We start from the raw sequence: 13,450 nt of genomic DNA on the forward strand, positions 1-13,450 counted from the left end.
TATTGGTTATTCCAAGAACCATTTCATCCTGATTAAGACATATCAATAAAAATGAAGGAGTGATTATTGTATCTTCTACCATATTGATGGTAGCTTACTCTAGTCTAGTGTGGAAAATATTAGCATTGAAATACAAAGACGGCCCATAAAATTTACTAGTGAATAGGATATTTTACCCAGGGTTTGTGAATCTGTACAGACTGCTAGTGTATTCTGCCTTCAAAACTTCAATGAACTGTGCTGAAAGAGAGAAAAATCGTTTATACACCTTTATTCCAGCATAAGTGCAAGTGCTTTTTTTTCATGTTGAGTTCCACTAAATTCACTGAGACTTACTAAAATAGGCCAAATCAATTAGGTATTTCAGTAGGAGATTGAAGTATGAAATGTGCATTTCACTTGCTAGACATACACTGCAATCGATCACAGATTAGGGCTTCTCATAGTATAAATCATATTCAGTGGCATGCACACGTGTATCATGATGCAGATTAACATATATATGTATATTTGATAATCCCTATACAGTGCCAGATTTCTTTTCTAAAGCTGTACTTTTTGAAGGATATCCCTTCATATGACATAAACATTTTTTCTCTTCCCCAGCTAAGAAATATGAGCATTTTTTTGAGAAATTGGAAGTTGCTTAATTTGTATCTATTTCTTGCCAAATCTATCTACAATCTGGATGTACATATTGTCAGAGATTCAGATTACGAGTTGAATTCAAGAGGAAAATGCAAATGTCAGTTTGTACATAGAAAAGACATGCTGCGGTGTGACTAACAGCAAAGGTTACTAAAAAAAAACATATCTCTAGTGGTTCGTTTGCATTGTAAATAAGCACATCCACAGGTATATAGCAGAACTAATATAGCAGAACTAAATAATATTCTACCTTCTCTTGTTCTTTTCCAAGTTAAAGATCCCTGGTAGAAAAAAATATAATGATAAAAGTTTAGCAGCAGAAAAAAAACCCATGATGATAGAAGTTTAGCAGGCAGACCTATTTTAGAAAGAAGTTTTTTTGCTGTATCAAGAATTTTAAATTAAGACATGACAGTATCAGAGTAATGTATGATTAGCAAGTGGGTTATACTTGTATGTGCTTTACTTTCAGAGTATTTAGGCAATCACTTCAGCATAATTAACCAAAAAAACTGATAAAAAAAAGGAGGCTATGTTACCCCAAGCTACAGCTAAAATGAATATGCTGTATGTATAGTTGCAGGCATTTTCTTCCTTTGTTATTAACTTTTCTTCAGGATTGCTAGCTTATCATATATACCTTTTCTCTCTCTTTGTGTTCTTGCCCCTGCAGTATTAACTTCCATATTGGAGTTTTCTAGCATTATGTAACACTGTTTCATCTAATTCCGTCTCATTGTATTTCCCTCTTTTCCATCTGAATTTATTTTTCTCAGTAAATCTGTGCCTTAATACTGTATATAATATCCTCTTTTTTCTTTCCTTCCTGGTAGACTACTGAAAGAGGATCTAATGATATATGAAACAAGACAATGAGACACACAATTTGTTTTAAATGCTATTATGGAACACAGCTTTTGATTTCTTGTCAGTATTATGTGTCAGTACTCAAAATCTCTAATGAAATGCTGAATTCTGAGAGAATGAGAAACTTCTGTTTGGAAGTGTAAAAATATATGGGAGAGTCTTAACTAGTGCAATTAGTTGTGAAGATTCTCCAACACATCAGGCATGACTCCATTTCAAGGACTTGAGCCTAAAGCTGATTTTAAGCTACCATAAAACCAAGTTGAAAAGAATCCTAACTTCCTGCCCTCTGTGGTCTTTGCTTAGTAGCCGATACAAATACCTGTGCAGAAAAACAAAACTGAAGAGAAGTGCTGAGCAAATAATGGATTTTTCAGTTCACTGGAGGATCTCAAAACAAAACCAAAACGTTTCCAGCGATACTTAAAAGGATTTTTTTTTCTCTAAACTCGGGGTGAAACAGAAACTAAAATTAATTGATTAAGGAAAACCACTTGTTTTATCTAAATTTGAAATGGCTTCCCTAGGTTCTGAATAAATTTAAATGTTTACAATGGAATGAAAAGTGACCTCAAATAAAATTTTTTTTTACATGATATTAAATGAGTGGCTTCAATTTTTTTGGTGGACAGATGGGAATAAACCACTGATAAATAAACGGGACACAGTCTGTCTAAAGATGTATACACATATACAAGAAACATCACATGAAGATTTTTCTAAATGATACCAAATCAATGTCACAGATAATAATTAAGAAATTACATGGTTCTGTTCTTCATAAGTTGTCATGCTAAACTCATTACTGCATTATCTGAATATACTTCCACTATGCATAGCCGTATATTAAATAAACGTTATATCCATTTGTGCTCATTTCATTCTGAGGTCTGGGATACAAACTAGACAGTAAAAACATTTTTCCAGTGACTGAACTTCCAACTTTGATTTGTGCTTTTGGTATTAATCACCACCCTTTCTTTTTGCATCCAGATACCTTTGATGCAGCATGTGTAATAGTAATTCAAGAATACTATCTTTAATTTTTATATGTTTAAACTTATCCATTCTTTTCTCAAAGCTGTAGCTTAACTATTAATTCTAAGTGAGCCTTTCTACTTTGAGGTCCTCACAAAAGCAATTGAGAGGAGAGATACTTGACAGTTCAAGTAGGAACAGCAAACAAAGAACTCTCAAGCTAATTTAGGAGTAGCTCTAATTTGACTTTCATTTACTTCTAATGGGACATATCCACTTTGATTAGTCAACAATAAACCTAACCTTATGAAAACTGAAGAACATGGGCTTGAATAATGGTGCAACACCAATAAATTCCTGTTGACTACCAATTTGCAAGAAGCACTACCAAAAGCATAAATATTCTTATTTCTTAATTTAAAAAAATAAGTTTGTCAAATAAATTTAAAATCATATTCTGTAGAACTATGTTTCAAGCTCTGTTTTATTTTGAAGAAAAAGAAGTTCTGAAGAGAAAGTATGCTAGACTTCACAGAAGTAGCGTTATGCATTTTTCCTATATTCATTTATTTTTCATGTCATGTTCTTCTGTTGTAGGCAAGTTGCAACCTGGGAAGCATTTATCTGAATCCTGTAACTCCACCAGCTGTCCAGAGATGACTCGCTATTGTCTATTAAGGGGACAAAAGAAACATAGCAAAAGATAAATCTAATGGTATACTTTACTTAAGAATTCAGGCTTATTGACCCGAAGCAGGATTATTCTTTTTTTCTCACTAGTTAGTAACATTGCTATATGGTGAAGTCCCTTTGTTTTAATTATTTTATTTTTTCCCCCATAAAACTCATCTGTCATCTTATCTCTCATGACCATAAACTATAACTTGTTTTTAATCCTTCACTGGTGCCAGTTTGAAGATGACCTACTACAACCTGGAGAGAAGCCCATCAATGTCACAATATGCCTCTATGCCGTGAGGTTTTTGTATAGGCTATTTGATTATCTTATACTTTTTATCCAATTTATCCTTCTGAATTTCAAAAGCAAATCTTATTTTAAGGTCACAAGTGACCCTTTATGGAGAAACTAAGCAGGGTTTAAAAAAAAAGTCAAGGAGTTAGTTGCCATGTGATTCTACTTGGTCAGGATTCCACCGAGCTTTACTTACTAATACATTCCATTAAAACTGCTGGAGATTTCCACAAAACTCCAAAACAATTAAAGCTCTAGCTCGTCATGCATCTGTGCATGAGGACAGCAGGAGACACACTGTCTTAGGGAGGCTTATCTTCCCCCTTCACTCATTCTTTTGAGTATCTCTGAAAAATGCTACCAGGGCTATGAAGTCCCTGTGGAAACGTTCATAAGGGTGATCAGTTTGTAGCATGTTTATCCAGTATGCAACACATTTTGTTGATATGATTATACCTATTTGGTTGTCTCTTGGGTCCTATTAACAGATGATACAAAGAAGCCAGCCAAAATAAGTGATATATTAGTTCCTCACTAACCTTGAGGTTAAATTGTAAGAGCTGCTGGCATTCAACTCAATAACTAATAACAAGGGCTCCTCTTTCATTGTTGCAGCTTCAGAAAGAACAAAGCAGATCAGAGGAAAAGAACAGATGCACAATAAAATATCTACCGAACTGTAAAAGCCTTAGTCAATTTATCATCTGTCACTTCACAAATGGATATTTACTGTGCTTGTGCCAAACTTCTAAAAAAGTCCTTTTCCAAAAGCTTTGATTCTTTTGCATGTTTACAGTTATGATATACATATGATTTTGCTTTACTTGGTCTGTATTCTTAATTGTTCCTATATATTGCCCATTGTGCAAGTGGTGAGGAAGAAAGAAAGATATTCATATGTGGATTTTTTTTTAGAATGTGAAGTGTGCTTCACTGGCAAGAGTTTAATTCCTGTTTCACCCCAAGAAATAAAATAAAAGGAATCTCTCAAGCACATCTTCCAGACTAAATGCACAAATTCTCTCAGGTTTTTTTCATGCTTTTGCCCACTGGAATTTAATGTCAGTTTGTTTTGTTTTGTTTTGTTTTGTTTTGCTTTCTTATCTGCTGTTTATTTCTGAAGTATCCAAAGTCACATGAATGTCACAAAGGTAATTTAACTGAAAAAGCAGAAAGATGAAAAGATGAATAGTTTTTTCGTGGGAGAGTGGGGGGGTGGGGGGTGGAGGGGAGACAAACAACAGCTGATAGCCAAAAATCTAAGCAACATTACTTGTGGGGGGGGAACGACGGATGACACAAAACCAAACCAAACCAAAACTTGATCGGAGAAATTCTGTATTTTCATGCAGAATAGGTTTCTTGAGGCTTCCCAGTTTCTCGGTGCTGGTAGCTGAAGAAGGTGTCCCAATTCTAGATCATCTTTCTTCATGTAGCCCTTTCTTATAAGAAATGAGAGACATTTACTAGAAAAACAACCAACCTCTTTTTAACTGAAAGGATACAATTTAGGAATAAAAGTCTACAGGTATTTACTTACATGAAGTATCAACCTAATATTTCAGAGACTAGAGCAAGCAAGATTTTTAAAAGTTCTTTTGCTTCAGAAATTCCATAGGAAAGTTTCAGAGTAGTAAAAAGAGCTGGTGAACTTATTGTCACAGTCGGAATCCTTGCATTCTTCAGAAAGGAGAGACAGCCTAGCGCAGCTCCCAATACTGAAGTTGATTTCATTAACCTGATCAGCTGCCTCTTAGCTCTTCAGGGTGGAACAGCTTTGTGAAAGCAGTGGGTAAAGAAAGGAAAAGAGCTGTTAGCATCAGACATACCCTCTACCCAGTAAACTAGAATACTTGTAATATAAATAATTGTACAAAGTGCAAACCAGCAGGAATTAGCAGTACTGACTTTATTTTTTATGTTGTCTAATAAGGTTTAATCTAAACGTTTTCTTCTAATGTAAAATGCAAGGTCATTCTGACTATATTGATAATTTTATTAAGTTATCCTCTATATTTTTAATTTCTTCCTCTTTAGCACCGAACCACCAGCCACAATCACCGTTTCCAGTTTGAGTTGCAGGGATTGTGGGTACCACTTGTGTTCCGTCAGGACCTCATGTTTTCTTTTAAACAGATGTTTTTCTTCGCTTCCTTTTTCAACCCTGTGCTTATGGCTGACAGTTTTCATGACATACCAACTCATCTCGTGCTTCTTCATTCAAATCTCTTCTGCCATTTATCTGTGTTGGTTTTATACAAGAGTTCAAGAATCAACCAATGGGTTGTCACCTTCTTTTTCAGTCGCATAATGGAACAAACAATTTAAAATGGTTTATTTAAAATTTACCTATTTTGGGCCTTGTTCTTTAGATGACATGCATTTTGCTTTCAACTTCTAGATAAATACCTGTCATTGTCCAGGAAAGCAATTACTTCAGATCTGTTTTTTCTAACTTGCCTTGCAGATTTGATTGGCCAGACCCTGATTATTTCTTTATCCATTTCACTGTAATTTTAGATTCTCATTTTGCCCTTTTTAAGTGCAGACTCCTAATAATTGATGTAAAATTATGTAAACATTAACACGGATTATTGATATGATTTGAAGCCTTTTTACATCCTTAATGGGTTTGGAATGAGTGCTGCATAATTTAGAGCTGTGTCTCACAAACATAGGCTATGAGTGGGCATCTGCCTTTCAGAAACACCTGCAGTATAATCAATGATATATGCACAGGTGCTCATCACTAACCCTTTTTCCATAATAGTCCTTTTCCTTTCCTCTCTTTTTCATACATCAAATACAAGACAAGACAGACTTCTTGTAGCCTGGCTTAATCAGGTCTTTCACCAGTCCTTGGATGACTCATTCAATTTGTTCAATCATCTGATGCACTGATTGCTCAGTCTTCAGTTACACTCAGAGAAATGTTAATTAATCTATCTACTGCCTACATCACTGATCTCTGGCTTTTTCCTTTTCTTCAAGTTTTCTTCCATTTTAGATAACATCTATTCAGTTCCAGACTTAGAGTGGCAAAGGCAGTTATTGGGGAAGGCAATCTGAAAAGAGCTGTACCTTCTTCAGTGCTACCATAGCTAAGGCCTGAGGGAACAAGGATAGTCCTTGTGGTGTTCATCCCACTTCAGATTATGCTGATTATAGCACTTAATTGTTACTTTGCCATGGCATAAGTCCTCCCACATTCTGGAGGTACCTCTCAGATATTGGTAATACTGTAAATTCAGAAACATAGAAGGCCTCCATCTATCTCCCTGTTGACATCGGGCATTATACTACTTTGTCATTAAAATCTAAATATAAGAGAAAGACAGCAAATTTTTTTATGCAAACTTCTTCCACACATGAATAAATACTTTTTTTTTTGTTTTAAAAGTCATGCATGTTTTCAAAGATACAGAAAATTAAAAAATATTTTATTGTCAAAACATGTGAAAATTCTGTTTAGGTCTTTAAAAATTCTTTTATTTCTGAAAAGTATCCTGATTCACTAGAGAGGAATGCTGGAATTCCTCTGCCTGATTCAAGGAAGTTTCATGTTTTAGAGCAAACTAAATGCAAATCTCCTTCAAACTAATGCAATATCTTTAATCTTGATTTTCTGCATATTTGCATATACCTATCAAACAGTATGTGAGAAATGGAAATGGTTTCTTGTAGCTCTGATTAAAAAAAAAAAAAAAAAAAAAAGCCAAATTTACTGAAATGTCTCCATACAAATAATTCACCCTAAAAATATCCATATATAATTAATTCTAGTAAAAAATTAAGTTTAAAGATAAGACAGACCCAGTTCAATGGATGGGTTTCAAGGTGCTGTAACACTGATTCCTTTTGTATAGGATGTTTTAGTAATAAGTAAATATAATGTAAGCCTGAATAATGTGGAGTTTCAAATTCCTGCCAGCTGGATCTCTTTGCAGACCAACTGTCAAAACTTAACATACTTCTTATAAACTTCTGAATAGCCAGTTTTTCAGAGATGAAATTCACAGTTATACATGCTAAATTTATGCTAGCATGCACATGGAATTGATTTTTTTTAAAAAAAAACAAGCTTGAATGGAAATATAATTTTCTGTGTTAACATCTATTATCCTGGAAGGAAAGACATCTTATTAGTGACAGAAAATAATTTTCCTTTTTTCATATTTGTCTGTGTTAATGGTTAGTCCCTAATGCTTTTCTGAAATTACTAGTATTTAACTGGACCTTACTCTAGTGCAAAGAATTTTTTCTCTGTTTTCCTCCTCCCTCTCAGTGCTTTCCTCTGCTTATTATTTCATCTCTTTTTTGGGCCTTGGCTGCCCACCCTTGTAGTGTTTTCTGCAGACTCATTGTTGTCAGAATCTGATAAATTGGTGTTTCTATTTGGAACGTATTCCATACCTGCTAAATCTCTAATCCATCTGCTTATGACAGCGATTTTTGACAGCTCTGTTGCACTGGTGTTTCTGTCAATATTATTTAACTATATTGTAGATTGGGCTGTTTCACTGCTTCACAGCTTTTGTTATTTTATGACTGTTTTAAGAATTTTGTCATAACCTTGGATGATCCCTAAAATGTACAGTTTAAAGTGGAATGTGTTATTTGTTTTATATTACAAAAGCACATATATTTACATTAATTGCAAACTGATACTGCTTACTAATTACATTGCATTAAGTAGTGGTAAAATTTTAATAACAATAATAATAAATTGAGACAAATTGAAATTATATCTATTTTGTAAATAGAAGAAATACTGACTTTACTGGGGGAGAGCAAGCAAAATTTCTGCCAGTCCTGATGAGCTTCCTAGTTTCTATAGTTTCTATACACACATAAGGTTTAAAAAGAAGCTATGTATAAACGAGAACTCAAATTTCTAAAAGGATAAAATAGAATAAACTCTGTCATTTCAGTGATGGTTTAACTGTACATATTCCTGAAATTTGCTTTCCTTAATGCACAGTGTAGTTGTTTTGATCTTCGAGCGAGATCTCAATTTGAACTCAGTCTCAAATTTTTCTGCTTCTCTCAGAATCCTATAAAATCTACGGAACTGCATAAGAGAGAATATAGATATAAATGTATGATTTATGTCCACAGACTGGCAACAAACAGGATAAGACTGCAGATCTTCTAATGGATTAATGTGTTTCAGTTAGGATTCCCTTGTGAAAGTGTTTCAAGCAGCAGGAAGATCTCATAGGATTGGACCTGTTGATCATTCTTCTCTGACCTGTTTCCAGATACATAAGAACCCAGATACAGAACAATGGCATGAAATTACTGGTAAGTATCAACTGCTTAAGTATTTCCAAAACCCTCTACTCTTTATCATACTTGTAAATTATAGAATTTACAGGGTTTTAAACCCCTGCAAATTAAAGTATATTAGTCTATTAGAAATCAGTACAATTTATTTAGAACTAAGTGCAATTCTTTAATTTACCTTGATCAAGAACATGGCAAACTTTTTTGCTTCTGAATTTTTGTCTTTTACTAAATTGCACAATTGCTGAATATTCCGATTTAGTAAAATGTAATTCGTAATCTATAATTCAGACTTGTAAATTCTTTTTGCACAACCAGAACTACAGACTTTGATCTTCTCTTCCTACCTTTGCTTATCCTCCAGATCTTCTAGCTTCAGTGTCACATCTAGGAAGATAACTTTTCCAATTTCGTTTCCCCACTGAGTAGTTTGTCCATATCTATTACAGAGACTGATCTGAGGTTTTTCTGTAACCTTGTGTCCTGGCATGTCTGGATCACTGCCATTTTCCCACTTGATGCCCTCAGTTATATATTCATTTTGCTGTAAGATTCAACTGGTTCAGTTTGATGATGAAAATATTTCCTCTATCTCTCTTCTCATTGCAATTTAAAAAGTGGCGAGTTTCTTTCCTTCCATATTGGCCTCATAAAAAAGCCTTGAGGTGCCCTTGGGATTGTGATGTGGGGTTTGTGTTACTTTGTTTTCTAAGAGTAACCACACGCTTTTTTGATTGAGGCCCAAGGATTTATTGTCTTTTGAAGAAAGAAGGGTTGAACAATTCAGCAACAGTTGCTCCCGTTTTCAGTCTGATAGCCACAAGAACATATTCATAACTTTTTCTGTTTGTTAAGAACAAAGGAAAATTGTGGAAAGCTATTAAATCATTAATTTCCACAAAAAAAGTAAATCACAACCTCACAGAAATATTCCGTTTCTCTTTAAATATGGACAGCTGCGAAGGCCAACTTTTATTTTAGAGGTTCATTGATAAACACAGCCTTTTACTCTGTAAACTTTGCTTGTAGTTTGCAGATTCCTGTTTATAGAGAAGAATGTCATTCTTAACATCGAAAAATGCCTATAGTGTTTGGCATCTTGGTGATGTCCGAGTTTTTAAATTCTGAAGTTGTTTAGCTCCTTTAACTAATCAGTTTCAGGTTACTGTTCAGACAACAGGAAATAACAATATGCACTTCTAGTAGTTTGTCTTCCATTGTAAATTTTGACATTTTTCCCCTTATAAAGTGTATTTGTCCTTTCTAAGGAAAACAAGAATATCTTAAAGTAGTATCTTAGAAAGACTGAAGTCAGCCTTTTTAAGAATTTACCTCTTTTTCCATCCCATTATTTACTTTCAAATAGGAGTTTTCAGTATCTATTAATTTCTTCTTTTTTTAACTGTATGTTTCACACAAAGGGTAACATTACAAGAAATTGCTATGCAGAAATATATTCCGTGCTTCCATTATCTTTGCAGAATTAAGTTAATAGAGATGTTTTTAATCACTCTAAATTTCAGACTTAAAGACCTTGACTACATCATCAGCCTATTATTTAGCGTTTTATTACTAATATCATATCTTATGGCAAATAAATTGCTGATGTGGTATTTAAATGTTCAGCTCTAGTCAGCAGCAGGAGCAGGGGAAGAGAACCAGAGATGCTGTCAGTGGGAAGGATGGATTGCCTTCCACTTAACAGATAGGATACCACAGTTCTATAGATTTATTCTTTTTCCTGCATACATTTATTTAGCTTAATTGAGAACTATAAATAATTCACCAGTAAATTTTACAAACTGACCTTTACATTAGTATTATAACTACTATGGCCTCATGCGCTCCCCAGTAAAATAATTTTAAAGGGTTTCTCACATCATACAGATCTACAGGGCTTTGACATTTTGGTGTTCAGAATTTCTCATATTTTATTTCCTTTTCAGTTCTCAAATTACATTCTAAAAGGACTATAACTCCTTTTCTGTACTTTTCTCCTAGTCTCGACTGTATTAAATATTAATATTTCTGTTTTATTAAATATTAATTTTGAAAATTTTTTGTTCCCCATCTTAGTGACTGTTTATTATATTCTTTGGCTAGCTCTGTTTTGGCCTAAATTTCCACAAACTATTTAAATATTTTCTGTCCTTGTGATTTGGAGTTCTGTTTTGTTTAGGTTTTATTTTGTACCGATAATTTAGAATATAATTTTGCACAGTTCTGTGTTTGTACATGACTTTTTCATATAGAATTGATCTAGTTCAGGTATTGAACCTTGGTGATACGATCTCTAAATTACAGAGAACTAAAACACTTTGTCACTGCAATGCCAATTCCTTTCAGGTCTCAATCTATTGTGATCTATTCCTTAATTCCTTAATCATTCATTTCTAATGGTTTCAGAAACAGTTAATTCACCATAATTACAGACCAGACCAGTTTTCCTTTTGTCACCTGTTCCTATTCCAACAGTAGTGGATTTCCTCAATTGCTGAGCATGATAAGAAACTTAAAATTCTGTATCAACAATTTATATTTCCAGTGGTGAACAAACTTAACTAAGTCATGAATTCAAACAAATGAAAATGTTCTTTTTTAAAAAGTTTTTTTTTTTAAGAAATGTCAGAATCCATAGTGCTCAGAGATCACATAAAAAATAAATATACAGTATCTGAACTGTTATGTTGGTTTGAGCTTTTTTCATGCTGTTATAAAATACAAATTTGTAACAGCTGCACCATCATCATGGTGGGACTGCAACAGTTTCTGCTGCAGGACTTCTAATAGATTCCAAATCCCAACCTCAGAGATATCTGCCTTATCTGGCTTAGGTAGCCAAGACTGCAAAACAGGCAAAAATTATAAAAGTGGATCTCTCCATCTCTTTGTGTTAGCTTGCTCAGGTATCTTTGCCCTCCTCCAGCTATAGAAGTGCACAAATATCCCATTTTATTTTTAGAGAGATACAAACAGTTGAACATCCAGCCTGCCCATGTTTTCAGATGGGGTATGTGAGCCATTTGGGAAGGCAAATATATCCACCAACTTATAACCCATGGGGTGTGGACCAGATCATAGGACAGAGGGAAGAATTTGGCAGACACAAGATATAACAAAGTTTTGGGTAGAGAGAGGTCAAGCTGGGAATGACTTTAGAACTGTGAATTACAGTAGCAAAAACTATAACAGTGGAGCAAGTTCATGAAATTAGGTGTGATACCTTTCATTTGAGGAAACAGCAGGGCACCTGTGAGGTCATATTATAGATAGAGAGATTCATGGTGGGGAGACATATGAGATTCATAATCTCAGATTTAGTAGCTGAAGCTACTAAAGCTATGGGAGCACTTGGTGGATAAAAAGATCCATTTAATTCAGCCTTGCTTTGCAGTTTAAAAATTGACTAGCCATTCAGTGACTCAGGATTCCCAGTTCTCATTACAATTATCTGCCAAACATGTGTGACATGAATTGCATCCTGATGAGCTGTTTCGCAAACACAGAATTCCAAATGTTCACCAAGATGTTACTTTAAAAGCTATTTTTCCTTGTGCTATGTCTAATGTAACTCATATTTACTTGCAGTATTTGATGATAAACTAGTTCTGCATTAACTATGCTGACTCATGATTTTCTCTGCATCTATACAACATAACAGAATGAAGACATAGGTAGATATTTTATCAATTAAATTGTAAAGATTGTCTTACAAAGCAGTTATTTAAACTTAGCCTTCTTGGGTTTTTTAATATTAATTAATAAAATAATTAGTTTATCATCTGAGAAGTAAAACGTAACTTTATCGGTGACAAACAGTATTACAGCAATTTCCGTAAGACTAATAAATTATAGAAGTTAGTAAGCATAGGCAATACTTTTTGTAAGGATAAAATACTAAATATGATACCTAATGTGTTAATTATTGTATGAGCCCAATCTTTTAATACGTCACTTTTCTGTGTTCTAAGAGAGAATTGCCTTTGCAATCATAATACATATGTTCACAATGGTTTACTGTTGGTATACTGGGTCACAGAGTTTCATTCTGAACCAAATTATCAGATCTGAGAATTGCAACAATGGTAAGAAATGTCTGGGCATTGTTACATGATATATGAATTTTATAGACAGTTGTGCAGTTTGTTCTAAATTAATGTGAATGAATGAGTGTGGTTCTATGAGATGAGCACTGTGCAAAAAAGGAAAAGTGAATGATAATGAGTGCAGGTTAGCTAATTACAGAAAAGATTGAGAGGCTTCATGGTGTATTAATCTTCCCAAAATTACGTGAATTAAAATAATATTGCTGAATTATACTTTTCCTCACAAAGACATTCATTTATGTAGATAAAGCTAATTCTTTATTAATTATAACTGTGGCATAATTTGCAATTATGACTGAGATTCCAAACCACAATTATTCAAAGAAAAATCAAGAAATTGTAAATTATATATTCTTTGGAGACCACAATTTCTATAATTGTGCTGAAAGCAGTGCTCATGAAGGGTTTGACTGTGTTGTGACTTGAACTCCATTATTTTAGGAGGTGTACAGGTAACAAAGCCACTGTCAGAGAGAAAGCATATTGACTGTGTTCTGTACCTTGATATGTTTGCATAAATATTGCATAACTAAGTGAAAATTATTGAATGCCACAGACTCATGCGGGACCTATGTTTTTCAGCATTTAATAT

Source organism: Chroicocephalus ridibundus, chromosome 2, assembly GCF_963924245.1.
Source record: "Chroicocephalus ridibundus chromosome 2, bChrRid1.1, whole genome shotgun sequence".
Classification (NCBI taxonomy): Eukaryota; Metazoa; Chordata; class Aves; order Charadriiformes; family Laridae; genus Chroicocephalus; species Chroicocephalus ridibundus.